This window comes from Sturnira hondurensis, unplaced genomic scaffold (assembly GCF_014824575.4).
Source record: "Sturnira hondurensis isolate 20B ecotype Veracruz unplaced genomic scaffold, ASM1482457v3 Scaffold0025370, whole genome shotgun sequence".
NCBI lineage: Eukaryota > Metazoa > Chordata > Mammalia > Chiroptera > Phyllostomidae > Sturnira > Sturnira hondurensis.
In genome coordinates, this window is record NW_028098001.1 from 12,898,820 (window position 1) to 12,916,804 (window position 17,985).

Genomic DNA, 17,985 nt, shown 5'->3' on the forward strand with positions numbered 1-17,985 from the left:
TATATTATATAAGAAAGTATAGAGTGATGTGGGACCTTGTACCAGTTGGTGGTATAAGAGTAGGTAGTTACTCTGATGTCATTATGTTTACTTTTTCTATTCTTTTACTTACGAGTATATTAGAATTATTAGGACCGGTATCCTAGACTCAAAATGAATATCTAATCAAGAGATGTAAACTAACAAACCTAAATATTCCCCAATCTGTAACAACCTAAATTATCTGCATCATCCATTGTTCATTCATTATTTTAATAAATGCTTATTAGTAACCTTTTGTGTAACTGACATTTGGCTTAAAAACATCTGGAGAGTTAATAACCAGCCTTCCCATAATAAGACCAAATGTCTCTTGAATCACTGTATTTCTTTTTGAATCCCTGTTTTTAAACAGCCATTGTTCATGGTGTATGTATGCACATGCATGTGTATGTGTATGTGTATATGTATGTGTGGGGGGTTGGCATTGCTCTCCGTTTACAGATATAGTATCCAACATTTTGATGAGAAAATTGTGTCTAATTGGGAGTTTAAGCTAGAGTATGAAAGGCCAGCCTTGGTGGGTCCTTATACTCACTTTGGAAGGGGCAGAAGGGAGAGGGAGCATGATAGAGGAGAAGGAATGATGGTGAAGTTTGGAGGCTAGGCTTAAATAATCATTCATTCTGTCCACGTGACTTGCAATGTGCGGGCACCGTCCTGGGCTCTGAGGACAGAATGGTAACACTAGATCATTAATTGTCCTCTTGCAGCTTACAAGTCTAGAGGGTCAACGCCATGGTCTGAGGTCAGTGTGATCTGTCAGCCAGGCCTAGCTGGGCCTAGGGAAGATTAGAAAGGCCCCTACTTTTCTCTTCTCTCCTTCTACCTCTACTACAGTCTTAGTTGTGACAAGCATATTCAAGCTATTTTAGAATATGTTCAATCATGCGAAGCTTCTATGGATGTTTGGGAGAGTACTTGGAAACTGGAGGTGTGCTTAAGGGCCAGTGAGTCATCTGGTTTGCTGAAACTGGGGGCTTGTGGGAGGAGACCTTTAATTCAACTCGAATAAGCTGGGCTAAGAGCAGCAGGTTTGTTCCAGAGGTTGCTAGGCCTCAAAGAAGCATGTGTCTTAAACATTGGGCAATATATTTACATTCATTTTATTTTTATTTATCACAGCTAGTGTACGCATTTTCATTTGTTACTGTCAAAAGTATGTTTTGTTTTTGCTTTGGATTAGTTTGGGAACCCAGTCACCATTTTCAGTGTTTCTCCAAGAAAAGGCATTGCACGGTCTAGGCAGCTAAATAAAGACAAATAATTGTAGTATTGCCCGTTCCTAACATGGGATCTCTCTTGGTCAGTGTTTTCCATGAGGTTCTAGAATTGTTCTTCTCTAATAACCAACCTGAAGCTTTTAAGAGGCATTTTAGGGTTTTCTGGGGTTTTTTTCTTTGTTAGTTTGGTTAGTTGGTTCTTGTTTTTTTCCTTCACCAGAGCTTGCTTTAGGTGGCAGAGTCCTGGACTTCAATGGCTGATGCTCTTGTCAGTTACCCCATCAGCATGTAGTAGAAATCTCATCACAGATGGAATTCTAAGAGAGTAAAACAATGCCGATTGTAAATCTGGTGTCAGGACACAATTTTATAGTTAGTTTCTTTGGCTGAGAGCGAAAAGGTTTTAAGAATTAAACAGATAATTATCAGATAATGCTTCTGTGATCTTAAGAGCCATGAAGAAATTAGTCATTCTTTTAAAATTCAATTTGTTTTATTTTTTCTCAAGTCATATGATATTGTCATCAGTGAATAATTTATTATTATTAACATATTATTTTCAATTTGAATCATTTATTATTTTGAGTCACTTATTTTGAATTAAACATATATGAGCACACAGGGAAGAGTTGTATAACAATCTGTCTTTTCTCCTTTTGAATGGCTCTTTTTTTTCTTTTTATTCTCAGGATATTTCTCCTTAGCAAATCAAGGTGCTATTGTTTTATTTTTCCTTGGAAAGAGAATGTATTAGAATATATTTTAAAAAACATTTGGTTCTATTTTGTTCATTACTTAATTTTGTTCATTAGCTTCCTCTTATAGGCGAGATCATATGGTATTTGTCCTTCACTGACTGGGCATGGGATGGGTGGAGGAGAGCAAAGGGAGAAAAATTGGAACAGCTGTAATAGAATAACAATAAAAATGATTTAAATAAAACATATAAAAATATAAAAACAATCACATGGGTATGGACTTTTAGAAAAGAAAAGGGAAGAAATACATGGCCTTTCACAACCAAATTTCACAACCAGTTTCCAAATTTTCTTTCTAACCTGGTTAGTTGGTATTTCCCTGCCCACAGACCTGCAGCTCTAGCCAACTTGAATAGCTCCCCGTTGGGTGCAGTGTGTGCGTGCCCCACTGCTCCTTCCCAGTCTACCTCTACAGATGTCCTTTCACCAGGACGAGCACAGCTTCCCTTCTTTATAAAGCCTTTCTTGGCCATGGTACCCTGGGACCTTCATTGCTTCATGTGATCCCATTGCCTTCAGCAAGTACTCTTGTACCTCCTCCTACCAGTCTTTCTGTGAGTCCCTTGTCTCACAGAAACAGTTCTGTGAGAACTGTTTAAACCATTATTATTTACCTTCTCACTTCTTTGCATTTTTTTCCCCTGACACGAGGGAGTAACACATGTTGGTTTCATACAGATTGAGAAGATGACCCCCTTAATTAAGCATGATTTCAGATAGTGAGATATTCTGGTTGCTAAACGCTAATAAGGTTTTGGATCACACTAAATCATAGAAAACATTTTAAAATGATTTTCATCATGCTAATCATAGATTAAATTAATGCCGATGAAATTTAATGAAGGAATCAAACCACTAAATCATTTATTAGCACAAAACAGTTACTTTCAAGAGATATAAAATTAGACATAATTCTCCTTCCCTCTCCATTGCCTATGCAGCATTGTGCAGTGCAGGGAAGTGAGGAGGGCCCCGTGAAGTGGACCAGGGAAAGCACACTGGACGGGATACAGATGAGCTAGACTTTAGTCCTGGATCTCCTGCTAATTAGCTTTGAGAGTTTGGGCAAGTCCATTTGCTTTTCCAACCTCAACTTTATTCATTGGTAAATAGAGAGAGTTGAATTAAGTAATCTGTAGGGTCTCACCCGGCTCTAAAATTCTGGTTAGCAATGGAACTTTTTTCTTTTTATCGTTGTTCAAGTACAGTTGCCTCCATTTTTCACCCACCATAACCCCATCCCCACCTCCCACCCCAAGCCTATCCTCTTTGACTTTGTCCATGTGTCCCTTATACATGTTCTTGATGCCCCCCATTATCCCCTATTTTCCCTCTCCCTCCTCCTCTCTGATTAATATCAGATTATTCTTTATTTCAAAGTCTCTGGTTGTATTTTGCTTGCTTGTTTGTGTTATTGATTAGGTTCCATTTATAGGTGAGATCATATGGGATTTGTCTTTCACCTCCTGGCTTCTTTCACTTAGTATAATGCTCTCCAGACAGCATGGATGAATCTAGTTGTAACTTTAAAAATTTCTTTAAATATATGAAGCAATTTCAGATAAACAAACATTGATCAATAATTAAAAAACCTCATTCTGTGTAATAATTATAATTTTTCCAAAAAAAAACAGTTGTCAGTGCTGCTCAAATAGTAAAAGTAACATTCATATTTGCTCCATAAGAAATAGGTAAAGAAATAGAAAAACAAAAGAATACGGATATTTAAGCTCCTGCTGTGACATAGCATTGTTACAGCACACAGCACTGTGATAATACTATATCTGATTAATTATGTAGTTAGTCCTTGAATAACCAGGAATTGACTATTTTGTCAAAAGTAGTAATAATAACATTAAAGAATAAGTTCATTATACATTATACATATAATATATACAATATATATTACATTTATTGTGTAATATGCAAATGCTGAGGATGGCCTGTTACATGGACTTAGGCAACTTATATATGATTCTTTGGGCCTCATATTTCTACTTGTAAGGTGAGAGAGCTGAAACTACATGATCTCTTAAGACCACTTTATTGAATCTTCTTAATATCTCCTAAAGCAATGGCTTCTATAGTTTAAACTTAGCCTTTTTTTTCTATAAAAAAGTAAAATTTTATAATACATCATTATGAAAGATTTTCAATTATAGACACTTTTTCTCCTGCATTTTTAATTTAAATATTTAAAGTGTGCTTTAAAATTTTTGTAAAATTCCTCAAAATATGTTGGTCTTTGAATACGGAGAAAACAAAGTAACTAAATGACTCTGATTGAGTATGTTCCTTAACTCAAATGTTAATTAAGAAAGACTTTTGGTGTATATTTTTCTTCATAAAATGTTGCTACTCTTAAATGAATACCTTAATGTGGCATTTTATTTGTATTATATTTTAATTAAAATATAGGTCTTGAAATTTGAAATGCAAATGTATTAGATCATTGAAGGAATGAATCAGTTACTTTTAGATGTAGTCACATAAATGTATTTGTGATTTTGAACTGGAATAATCAAAAGAGTAAGCTTCTCTGTTTTCATTTTTATTTGTTTATCAAATGAAAACTTAGGCATAAGATATATATTAAAGAATTTTGTATATTTTTACACACTTGTGTTCATAGTAGCATTATTTGTGATAGTCAGGAGGTGAAAGCAACCCAGATGTCCAATGATGGATGGGTGGACAAAGAAGATATGGTGAATACACACAGTGGAATATTATCGAGCCTTACCAAGGAAGGAACTTTCAATGCGTGCTGCAGTGTAAAGGAACCTTGGAGACAGTATACTAAGTGAAATAAGCCAGTCACAAAAAGACAAATACTGATTCATTCCATTTACATGAGGTCTCTAAAGTAGTTAAAATCATAGAAACAGAAAGTAGTCGGGGTTGCAAAGGGCTGGGGTGGAGAGGAGGAGACAGGGAGTTGATGGGTGCAGAGTTTCAGTTTTACAAGAAGAGAAGTTCTGGAGACTGGTTGCACAGCGATGTGCGTGTACTTAACACTACCAAACTGTACGCTGAAAAATGGCTAAGGTGGTAAATTTTGTGTGTTTATCACAATTAAAATGAATTTAATATATTATGTAATTAACGTGATAGCACCTGTAGAAATGATCTTTTTCGGTGTTAAATGCCAAAGCAGTTGATTCTTTTATTTTTCAGCTTATAGTAAAATGGCTTTGTATGAAGCAAGCTTAGCTGTTGCCTTAACAAAAATCCCAAGGGGCTAGAAAGCAGCAAAGAACAAGGAAGACAACTTGCCTTTGTATTTTGCTTTCTAGTTTTACCAAGAACTTCACAACAACCCTGGGAGATAGGCCTGGAGACATTCTCATTTTTATATGTGCAGAACACACATTTCTATATGTGCAGAAGTCGTAGAAACTCAATAACTTGAAGATGAACACTGTATTGGAAATGGGTCTAAACAGGTCGTTTTGTCTCCCCACCACACTAGCCAGGCAGGAAAGCAACAGTCAGTCCTCTGACCTGTGTATCTTCTCTTATTTTACCTAATACTAGCTACAATCTTGTCTACATAGTGTCACTGTTTAAAATACTAAATCTGAGCAAAGTCATAATACCACTAGAGATAATTTAAAGAAAGACATCTGAAGTGCTCAAAGGGACTGTAAGGCTGTTGTGTGAGATTAAATTAAAACGTGATATTTATTTATATAAATGTATGTATTTATGCCATGTAAAATATACAGTATAATTTACATATAAAATATAAAATGTATTTTGCTTGAGAAAATGAAGTTGATCTCCATATGATGGAGTAACTAGTACCTTAGAAAGAGTTCATCAAAGTGAGTTATGAAAGTATTTGCCAAATTTCATAATACAAGAACTAGAAACCATTGTTAATTAGTAGAAATTGTCCCAATTTTCCCCCTTTTCCCACCTACACTTCTCCCTGCTGACTCCCTCAGGCAACCCCCACACCATTGTCTGTGTCATGGGCATGCATATATGTTCTCTGTGAGACATTCTTTTGTATTCCATATATATGTATATACATACACACACATATATATGTATACATTCTATACCATATACATAGTTATATTTCCCTCAGGACCTCTTGAACCACATGTTCCCCCGCCTTGGCATTGTTTTCCCTTTCCCTATGAACTTGTTCTTCTGAATATGTTATTAAAAATTAAATCTATTGGGGTAGCATTGGTTAATAGCATATAAGTTTCAAGTGTACAGTTCTGTAACACATTATCTGTAGATTGCATTCTGTGCTCACCACCCAAAGTCTAATTTTCATCTTCCCCCTCCCTTACCCCCTTGTCATTTTTTATACCATGAATTTAGATGCCATCTGCACATGGTGGAACTCACTGCTATTTACTGAGCTTCTTGTATAGGACCATGTGGATTATAGAATGCTGTAGTATACATTTTATACACCTTATCTTTCTTAATGTTCATAGAATCCCAATAAAGTAGATAGTATTTCGTCATTCTGTGATGAAGAAGTAGACTTAAAACTACACAGTCGGAAAGTAACAGAGCTGGGATTGGATTTTCTTCCCTCGTGAGTGACCTTTCCAGGCAGGAGTACAACCTCCCTATTGGTGCAGCAAATACTGTTTCATTGCCCAGTGACAGCAGTGAACATTTGTTGGTGCTTACTGAGTGCTAGTGTGGACAATGCTTATATTTATTATCACATGTAATTCTCATCTTCTTTTGACCTAGGTACTATTATATACATTTTCCAAGTGAGTGCACTGACTTTCCCTGGAATATCCATCTAGCAGTAGCTCTCCCAAATTAAACTTCAGAGTAATCAATCTTCAGCTGGAATCCCATATCGACTCCTCACCTCATCTATGTTGTTTTTTCCTCCTTTGCATTCTCTGAATCCATCATTATTTATTTGCTTTTTTAAGGGAATTATACTTTCTCTCACTTACTACCTTTATTAAAATCTCCGTTCAGGCTAACTTGGAACAGAGATCCTTTCCCCCTCTCTGTTTTGTAACTCCTCCCTTCCTTGTTTTAGGTTCTTTGGTGACAGTTATACAACCAGGTTACGTAGAACATTTTTGCCCTCTTGTCCCAGCCCTGCAGCGGACTCTCAGCCATTAGTTCCCTCACACTTTCAGATACCAAACTTCCACTTGCCTTGCTGGTGAAGGTCTCCATTCCTGCCTGTCTGCCCATCACAGTCTGACCTCTTTGTCATTTTGTGACCCAGGTTCTTTGTCATTTTGTGACCTCTGATTCTGCCAGAGCTGCCTTCCCTTTCATTCATCCAGGCACTCTTCCAAGCTCAAACCACTGTCCTCTTTCCTGTGCCCCCAGGGGGTGAAAGCAGACGTTTCCACTCTCACCTCCCTCACTAAATAGGAAACAGATCTGACTCTCATTCCTCCACGAACTTTTGAATGTGTACTTTCTTCTAGAGCATATCTCAGGTCATTTCCTGCCCCACTGTACTGAGTTATGGAAGACCTTTCTCCTCTACTTCTGCCCTTTTCACTCACTGATACCCAAGCTCTTACTTGGCTTGGAGAATATATTAAGCATCATATTTTAGATTGGAGCCTAGAAGAGGCTGTATGGTTTAGTTTATTCCTGTCATAGAGGTGAGATCTTTCTCAAGATCTCATGGTAGTCTTAGTAGACAGATATGTTAGAAGAGAAAGAAGTAGCTGATTTACTCAGGTAGATACTGGGCAAAATCAATCAAATTTTTATGACTTGATTACATGTTATATAAAGTTAGCCCACATTTCTGAGCAGACTAGAGCAGTTCTTCTTAAACTTTAATATGTAAATCACCTGGGAATCATATTAAAACACAGATTCTGGTTTAGTAGGTCTGGAGTGAGGCCTGTGATTTTCTGCTATTAAGCTTCCAGGAGATGTGTTTCTGCTGGTACATGGACCACACTGAATAGCAAGGGAATGGAGTATTCCTAACATCTTTGACAGTCTGCTCATCTGTGCTGCTGTGGAAAAGGAAGAATTTTAAAATGTTCTTCAGCTGTGGGTTTTATTTTTTATTTTTATTTTTTAAAGATTTTATTTATTTATCTTCAGAGGGGAAAGGAAGGAGAGATGGAGAGAAATATCAATGTATGGTTGCCTCTCGTGTGTCCCCTGCTGGAACTGGCCTGCAACCCAGGCATGTGCTCTGACTGGGAATTGAACTGCGATACTCTGGTTCACAGGCCCGTGTTCAATCCACTCAGCTACACCAGCCAGGGCAGTGAATTTTAAAATGTACTTAAGAAAACCGAAGAATACCATGGAGTTTTATAGAACATGTAGTTGCTGTTGTTGTTTTTACCCCAACAGGGACTGTCGATCTTTTGGAACCATATCGATCAGTAACTATTGTTCATTTTGGCTGAATCAGAAGGGTGGTTTAGAAATGTCCAGAATGTCTGTTCTAACAGTAGCAGTAGCCAAAATAGTAATAATATCTAGATTCATTTTCTGGATACCCTGTGCCCTTCTTTCAGCCTGCTAGTCCTCACCATTTGCTTGGTGCTCCCACTGTGCATGCCTTTGTGGCTACAGAGAGAACAGACCACCCCTGCCCTGTGTGGCGTGGGACACAGACAGACGGTGGCCGGACAGTTGCATGACATGACAGTGCTAAATCACTGTGTGCTTTAAAAGTTTGAGAAAATCCATATTTAGTATTTTCAAGTACAAAAAGAGTTAATGTTGGAGGAGTCTCCCATGGAGGGTTTTCAGTTTGAGCCTCAAAGCAGCTTTGTGGTTTGGGTAATCTTACCGTTGCCCCCATTTTACACAGGAGGGAGTTGTGGCTCAGAGCCATTTAGGCTGACAGTCAGTGGGCTGGAGAAGCACCACTAGCGGGGACCCAGTGCTCTCACTTCGGGCTCTGTTCCTCACCCCGGCCACCCTGCCTCTGCTGCACGTGACTTCCCGAGTCCTTCCCAGCAAAGGGTATTTCCTGCTCTAGTATTGTGCTGTCTCCTGCTACATCTAGGAATTTAGATGTCCTAAAAATTAAACATTTTATTAATTTCTTTGGACGGGAGATGATGACCAGCTTAGACTCATTGGGGAAGAACGTTCATGCTGACTGGTAGAAATCCTGAGTTTTAAAAACCTTTGGAAGTTATCATCCTTTCCAAAAAAAAAGAGGAGGTCTATTAGAGATATTTAAAGAGGCTTCTTTAGTATACATAGTGATAATTTATTGTGAAAATTAGTTACCGTTATTTGTATATGATAGAGTCCATTTGTATATGACTTGAGAGTCCATATTCAGCACCTAGAGAACTCTAGATCAAGGAGAAAAGGCCTAGAAGACATCAAGGGGCTCCCATTAATGGGAGAGGCTCAGATTATTCCTGACATAGGATACATTTGTCTGAAAATTTGGAGTGGAGGGGAAATATGGTGCAGCAGAAGGAATGATTTGTGGCATCCATATATTCTAGGAACTTTCACATTTAATCAGCACCCATCAACTCTATGACATATTACTTCCTCACTAAAAAGAAAAGAACTGTTTTCATCTGTAGAGTGTATTGCCTACCTTATCACTTTTGGAAAAAATCTTAATTCTCTTGGTCTCCATGATGTCATTTTATCTTTTCCTTCCTCTTTGGCTGCTTTGGGCTATTTCTTCCTGGGCTCTTTTTGGGCTATGGTTCTCTCTGTAAGAAGACTTTTCCTCCTGTCTCCTTGACAAATTCCTCTTTTATTCTTCAAGAAACAATTCAGATGTTTTCTCTTGAAATTCACCTTGTCTCCTCTCTCCTGTCCTAACATTGTTCTTAAGACTGGCCTCTGATATTGTGCTTCATCCTGCAAAGCAATTGATGTTTCATGTCAGCCTTCTCCTCTGGTACCTAATGAGTTTTGAGAGGGCAGGGACCAAAAATCTCCCTCAAATCATTTAGATCAGAAGAGGCGGAGAGTCTGACTTGAAAGTCTGTTCTATCTAACATGACATGGGATTTTAAGAAACAAAGCTGGTTAGGAATAAAATCCTGCTGGTGGATCATGGACACAGACAGCAGTATGGTGATAGAGGGAAGGGGGATGGGGGCAGGTGGCAGAGGGTAAGTGGTGATGAAAGGAGACTAGACTTTGGATGGTGAGTGCACAATGCAGTGTACAGATGATGCGTTGTAGAATTGTACACTTGAAACCTATATCATTTCATTGACCAATGTAACCCCAATAAATTCAATAAGGAAGAACCTATTGGTGGAGGGTGTCCAAGGGAAACCCCATTTTAGATGGATGATTTTCTCCCCGTTTTTGTTTTTATTTTTTTTATTGTTGTTCAAGTACATTGTCCATTTTCACCCCACCTTGGCCACCCCACCCCACCCATCCCTGCTTCTCACCCTTGAATGTACCCCTTTTGGCTTTGTCCATGTGTTTTTTATACTTGTTCCTTGATGGACCTTCACCTATTTTCCCCTATTATCCCTCTCCCCTCTGGTTACTGTCTGTTCTTTATTTCAATGTCTCTAGTTATATTTTGCTTGCTTTTTTCTTTTGTTGATTAGGTTCCACTTATAGGTACGATCATAAGGTATTTGTCTTTCACTCCCTGGCTTACTTCATTTAGCATAATGTTCTCCAGTTCCATCCATGTTGTCGTGAAGGGAAGGAGTTCCTTCTTTCTTTCTGCTACATAATATTCCGTTGTATAAGTGCACCATAGATTTTTCACCCACTCATTTACTGGTGAGCACTTAGGTTGTTTCCAGCAGTTAGCTATTGTTGGGGTTCATGGGTTCTTTTGACTTAGTGTTTTAGGATACTTGATCTTGGGTCAGGTCTTCCAGGTGCAGCCCCTAATGAAGTGTGAAACTTGTTTTGTTTGAGGATCTCTTGTTTGTGGGTGTGGGTTTTTTTTCCCTGTTATGGGAACTTTTGTAGGTCTCTCATTTTCTTTCCTTTGAGTTCTATCTTAAAGTATCATTTGTGCCTATAATTTAGGAAGAAATTGGGAACTTTTCCCTCTTAAAATTCATGGACATGGTGACTGAGTGGTACTGAAATAGCTGCCAGGAGCCATGAAGCTCTTGCTTGACATTCTTGGGCAGGTCTCTTGACCTCTCTGAATCTCATTTTTAAGATAAAGGGATCATTTTTGAATCTAAAATTGTACACCTCTAGTTTAGATAAAGGTTTTCATGCCACATGAAAGACTTGAACTTATTGATAAATAATTCAAAACAAGAGCAAAATCACTAAGATATGAAGGCATGAACATATTAATAAACCTATTAATAGTATAAAACACAAAAATAAGACAAACAGCCCTGGCCAGGTGGCCCAGTTGGGTTGGAGCATCGTCCCATGGACAAAAGATCGCGGATTTGATTCCCAGGCAGGGACGCTCCTGGGTTGTGGGTTCCATCCTCAGTAGGGGCACATGTGAGAGGTAACTGTTTGATGTTTCTCTCTCACATCACTGTTTCTGTCCCTCTCTCTCTTTCTCTCCCTGCTTCTACAATCAATAAGCATGTCCTTAGGTGAGGATTAAAAAAAAAGACAAACAATATGACAAACAAATCGACTAGAGTCAGTTTGTATTTGTGCCAGTATTGATCCCCTCTAAACAAGCTTTTTCAGTAAAACATTCCTAAGAGTGTTACATAAAAGCCACTTGAATCTCCTTGATAACAGAATTTGACTCTAGTGGTGGCAGAAAGGACAGGATTCTTTAATAATTTTTTTCTTCTTTTTTTCTCCTAATAAATTCATGGTATGGAATCCCACCTATAACTGTGTAGGATCAGGATAGTGCCAACATACTAGTGATATATTTTCTTTAATATGCACAATCTATTGTACATTTGGATGCAGTATAACTTAGCTGAATAGGGCACTTAATTTATAATTTATCTTTAAAATATAATAGTCCAAGAATAAAACCCCCAGAAGAAGAGATTATATTTGTGGTCACCAGAGTTGGAGAGTAGGAGAAGGGAGGAGAGGAAGGTGGTCAAAAGGTCCAAACTTCTAGTTTTAAGATACGTAAGCGCCGGGGATGTAACTAATGTACAACTTGATGGCTGCAGCCGGAGCTGCTGTGTGATATAGATAGGAAAGTTAAGAGAGTAAACCGTGAGTTCTCATCACAAGGAGATGTTTTTCCTTTTTTCTTTTCTTCTTTTTATTAAATCTTTGTGAGGAGATGAATGTTAGCTGTACTTATTCTATTAATCATTTCACAATATATGTAAATCAAGCCATCATGTTGTGTGCCTTATACAGTGATATATATGTCAATTGTTTCTCAATAGAATCTTGGGGGAAGGCAAAAAAGCGGGGGCAAGCAAATGCACACATCTTTCTTAGAAGAAAGGCAACAAATAAATTTATTTAATTTTTGAGTAAATTAAAAGCTGGATAATTCATTCTTAAGGTTATTTAAATTATATAAATTCTGTACTCATGATTCTCCTTGACTGTTCTAATCTCTCATTTTTTTTTTGTTCAAAACTTGAGGAGCGGGCCTATGAGTAAAAGCAAATTTTCTATCATTGTGTTATTGTGATGAACTCAGGCCATCTTTTTCGTGGACATGGGAACATATAAAAGCAGTATGTGATATTTGGATGTTGTTGAATTACTGAAGGAAATATTAATGCAGGTAAATTAAAAAAGACACAACTGCAAAGACATGGAGAAATTTCATGGAAATATCATACGACGGAAATTGTTATCCTGTGTTCAGGGCACTGACAATCGCTACAACTTCCATAATAATCACTGGAGGTGGTATTTTTTACAGCTGGAATGGCTAATCTGAAAGGGACCTGGTGTGAAGCGTGGCCTGTTGTAGGCTGAAAACAGGGTTCATTAAGCGGTGGCCATATCAATGCATGGCTCGCATTGTTGGGCAAGGAAAGGCACCTTTTTTCTCTGGAGAAGGCAGTGCGTTGAAGACATTGAGCCTTATAGAGCACACACGGACTCACCACATGCTGGGCTGAGTTCGGTGGTTCCAGTTAGAGTCACATGCCAACAAGAAGGGGGTCTGGAAAGAGCTGTAGGAAAGGGTTGCTGTACATTGAAGAGACCTTGAATATTAGTAAATGTACATTTAGATTTTACTGAAGGTAGAGAGAATAAAGGACTAATATGAAAAAATCCACTCATTTATTCATCAAATAAATCCTTATGCACTTTGGTGTGCCTTGCATGTAAGAATGGAAGACCTAGCCCCTGCCTTCAGGGAGGTTACATTTTAAAGGAAGGCTGCTGGACAGTGTGCACGTGTGCAGATTCTCCGGCAGTGCAAATGAGTGCCCTGCTCAGTGAGGAATGCCTATTTTGTTGATCCAGTTTTCCTCACCTTCAGTTCCATTTTTCCTCCTATTATTTTAAAAAGTAACAATTTTCAGAAGTTAAAAAAAACTTAAGGAATCATCTAGTTTCTTGGTACTCAAAATGTGGTCTATGGAATATTAGCATAACATCAGTTGGCACTTCCTAGAAAATGCGGAATCTTCCTAAAAATTGATAACACCCCAGACCTACTGAGTCACAAGTTACTGTTTAACATTCTCCCTTCTGACCCCAGGAGATTAAAAAAAAAGACAAACAATATGACAAACAAATCGACTACAGTCAGTTTGTATTTGTGCCATTATTGATCCCCTCTAAACAAGCTTTTCAATAAAACATTCCTAAGGGTGTTATATAAAAGCCATTTGAACAATGGAGAAGCACTGATCTAGTTGACCTCTCTGTCAGGTTTCGGACATGAAGGAGATGAAGACGTTGCCCCCGTGCACAGCCAAGGAGCTGGCATTAAAACTCTGTTTACTGATAAAGTCTCGCATGATTTCTCTGGTATCTGTTCTGTCTGCTCTGCTCCACCTTCTACTCCTCTGTTGGCCTCTTAGTGTTTCATGTTGTCAGATCTTCAGCTTCTTTCTTCTTTCTCTCTCTGTTAGTTCTCTTTAATTTTTTCTGTTGAATAAGAGAATAGTCCAGGTTACACACACTATACATCAAAGAGACCAGACTTTTATTCATTTGTTTTTTCCTTTTATTATTGTTGTTCAGTTACAGTTGTCCGGCCTTTTCCCCCATTGCTGTCTCCTGCCCCATCCCTTTCCACACAGTCAGTCACCCCCCAATGTCCATGCCCATGAGTCCCCTATTTGTGTTCCTTGCCGTCCCCCTTCTTCTACTTTTCCCCTTACCCCCTTCCCTCTCCCTCTGGTCACTGTCAGTTTGTTCTTTATTTCCATGGCTCTGGTTCTGTTTTGCTCATTTGTTTGTTTTGCTGATTAGGTCAAACTTAAACGTGAGATCATATGCCTGGCTTATTTCACTCAGCATAATCTTCTCCAGTTCCATCCATGCTGTTACAAAGGGTAGAGCTCCTTCTTTCTTTCTGCTGTGTAGTATTCCATTGTGTAATCTTGTTTTCAGGGCAGTTTGGGGACCTATTTCTGTAAGTTTATTTACTTGCTGCTCAGAACTTGCCATTTTAAGTATATTTTATTGATTATGCTATTACAGTTGTCCCAGTTTTTCCCCCTTTGGCCCCCTCTGCCTGGTACCCCCTCCCTCCAGCAGTCGCCCTCCCCTTAGGTCATGTCCATTCGTCGTGCATGTAAGTTCTGTGGCTTCTCCATTTCCTGTACTACTCTTAACGTCCCCTGCCTATTTTGTACCTAGCAATTATGTTTTATAATCCCTGTACCTTTTCCCTCGTTCGACCCCCTCCCCCTCCCAACTGATAACCCTCCAAATATTTCCATTTCTATGATTCTGTTCCTGTTCTGGTTGGTTGCTTAGTTTTATTTTGTTTTTGTTTTTGCAGATTCAGTTGATAGTTGTGAATTTGTTGCCTTTTGAATGTTTATAGTTTTGATCTTCTTCTCTTGTTAAATAAGTCCCTTTAACATTTCATGTAATAATGGCTTGGTGATGATGAACTCCTTCAGTTTTACGTTGTCAGAGAAACACTATCTGTCCTTCCACTCTAAATAATAGCTTTGCCAGATAGAGTAATCCAGGTTGTAGGTCCTTGCTTTTCATAAGTTTTAATACTTCTTGCTAGTACCTTCTTGCCTGCAAAGTTCTTTTGAGAAATCAGCTGGTAGTCTTATGGGAACGAACTCCTTTGTAGGTAACTATTTTCTTTTGCTGCCTTTAAGATTCTCTCTTTATCTTTTACTTTTGGCGTTTTTATTGATATCTTGGTGTGGTCCTCTTTGAGTCCAACTTGCTTGGGACTCTCTCTGCCTCTTGGACTCTCCCTGCTTCTTCTTCTCTTCTGCTACTTCTCTTCTGCTTCTTATATGTCTATTTCCTTCACCAAATTAGGGAAGTTTTCTTTCATTGTTTTTTGGAAGTCAAGGAACTTGTATAAAGGACCCATAGTCTTTCATTGTTTTTTCAAATAAGTTTTCAGTTTCTTGCTCTTCCTCTTCTGCTTCTGACATCCCTGTGGTTTAAATGTTGGCACTTTTGGAGGGGTCCCATAGTCTTATACTGTCCTCATTTTTTTTTTAAATTCTTGTTTCTTTCTGTTCTAGTTGAATGTTTATTTCTTCCTTATGTTCCAAATCATTCATTTGAATCCTGGCTTCCTTTCCTTCACTGTTGATTCCCTGTAGATTTTTCTGTATTCCACTTAGTGTAACCTTCATTCCTTCCCTTATGTTGTTGCCAAACTCAATGAGTTCTTTGAGCATCTTGGTCACCAGTGTTTTGAACCCTGCGTCTGATAGGCTGGCCATTTCCATTTCATTTAGTTCTTTTCTGGGGTTGTGTTCTTTTCTTTCATTTGGGCCATATTTCTTTGTTTCCTCAATTTGGCAGCCTCCCTGTGTTTGTTTCTGTGTATTAGGTAGAGCTGCTTTGACTCCCTGTGAAAGGCACCTGGAAATTGTGTGGGGAGGAGCCTTAGGTAATCATCAGGGTAGGGCAGCCAACTTCACTGGTTTGTGGCTCAGTGTGGGAGGAGGTCTTGGAGAGGGGCTGTGCCACTGTCTGGCTTCTGGGGGGGTCACTTGCTGGGTTTCCAGTCACTTCACTCATACCCTGTATGTGACTGGTACCCTTCTAGCTGTTGCCCTGGTGTTGAATCCCAGAGTAAGTGGGTTTGCAGACATTTTAAGACCCCTTAAGCAGAGTTTTCTGAAAATCTGGCAGTTTGTTCTGCCGCCCCAACACCCACTGGTTTTTACAGCCAGAAGTTATGGGGATTTACCTTCCTGGCACTGGAGCCCTGGGCTGTGCAGTCTGGCTTGGGGCTGGGATTGCTGGGGCTGGGATTGCTGGCTCTGAAGGTAGCCCTCCTGATCTTAAACACTGCATGTGAATGTGGGACCGCCTGTGCCTGATCTGTCCCCGCTGCCAGCTCTGCACCACACAGGGTCTCCTTACCTCTCAGTCCTCTCTCCACGTCTCCGCCCCTACTACCTATTTGGACGAATGTGGCTTCTTTGGTGTCAGTCTTCCATGCAGTTTGGTTTTCTGACAGTTCTGGGTGTTACCTGTTTTGAGATTAGTTGTAATTCTTTTTGTGGCTATGTGAAGAGGTGAAGCATGTCTACCTATGCCTCCATCTTAGAGCTGCTTTGAAGTCAGTAGGAATTCTGTGTGTGGTAAGAGTAAGAAATAACCTGTGGTGGTAGAAATTAGAACCTCTTTACAGGTGAATTTATCTTCCTTTCTTTGTTGTATAGATTATTGCTTAAAGGAGTCCTTTTGCTCTTTGTATCAGTCTTATGGAAAACAGTACCTGCCTTTAAGTTTGGGGCTAGAAGTGACGTTTCTACAGCAACTCCCTTAGTGATCTGAAGTAGAGCAGCTTTGAGGTTTAGGGGGATTGTATTACATTTTTTCTATAATGTAGAAAAACAAAGACCTAAGTAGATGAATACCCCATGTTTTAAGGGGGCCATTGGCATAGAAAGATATGGTCATAGGAGGATAACATGACAACATTAAAGAAAAGAGAACAAGCAGTGATAGGCCCCGAGTGGCACAACGCCTTCAGGTAAAAAGCCACTGCTTCCCCCCTTGTGAGGGATCTACTCTCGCTCCTGCCTTTTAAGTACTTTAGTTTATTTTAGCTCTGAAGTACATTTTGATTTGAGTGATAGAACCATAAATGTGTAGATAGATAATAAGTCTCCTATAAACTATGAAATAAATTCATATTTCTTGTTCTCATGTGTCTTTTTCTTTTAGGTCACTATTGCACCATTCTAACAACTCTGATATTGTAGAACCCATAGTTATGTCACTTCCTGACTTTGGGGACTGTGTGTTTAGACATTTTTGTTCAACTTGTGTTTCATGTCTTGGGTCTATTTTCTACTGACAGTATACATACATAGATTATTTTTAAGTAAAGTATTTTGTGATGTAATTATCCAATCCAGAACCATTTTACATATATGGTTTTAGTAAAATGTATGGTTTAAATAGAGGACATTGTAATGAGTAAGTAAATTAAATTTATTGCAGTTAGGTTTAGGAACTGGCTGAAAGTAGAATTTTTTTAAACTATTTTAAAACTTTATAATATTCCTGAAAATAGAACATAGAAATGTTTTGCTTTACCAGGAATAAACTACATGTTAGATTCACAACCTTTTAAATGCTGTTTAGCTTTTAGAAATATGATTTAATTTCAATATCTTTCTATAATGTATTAAAATTAATTTTTGTTAACCCCATATTTCATTTTCATGAAATGTTTTACTTATGGCAGAAATATTGTAAAATAGATTAATCATTGCTTATTTAAATATTAAGGGTATTTTATTCATTTTAAATGAAATAGTTTTGCATTTTATATGTATACATTTATACATATATTTATAAGTTAGTTATATTCATGGGTAAAAAATAGACTTATGTTTTTAAGGAAAGAGTTAGAAAAATGACTTGAATGTTATGATTAGCATTTAAATGAATTACAAAACTGTAATGATATCTAACAA

At 38.2% G+C, this 17,985-nt stretch overlaps 1 protein-coding gene across 1 annotated transcript in view; it reads left to right on the forward strand.

Moving 5' to 3' along the window:
• Window positions 1-17,985, forward strand: part of ELOVL4 (ELOVL fatty acid elongase 4) — a 32,323-nt gene that overhangs the window by 3,231 nt on the left and 11,107 nt on the right. The gene's annotated exons all lie outside the window — the stretch shown is intronic.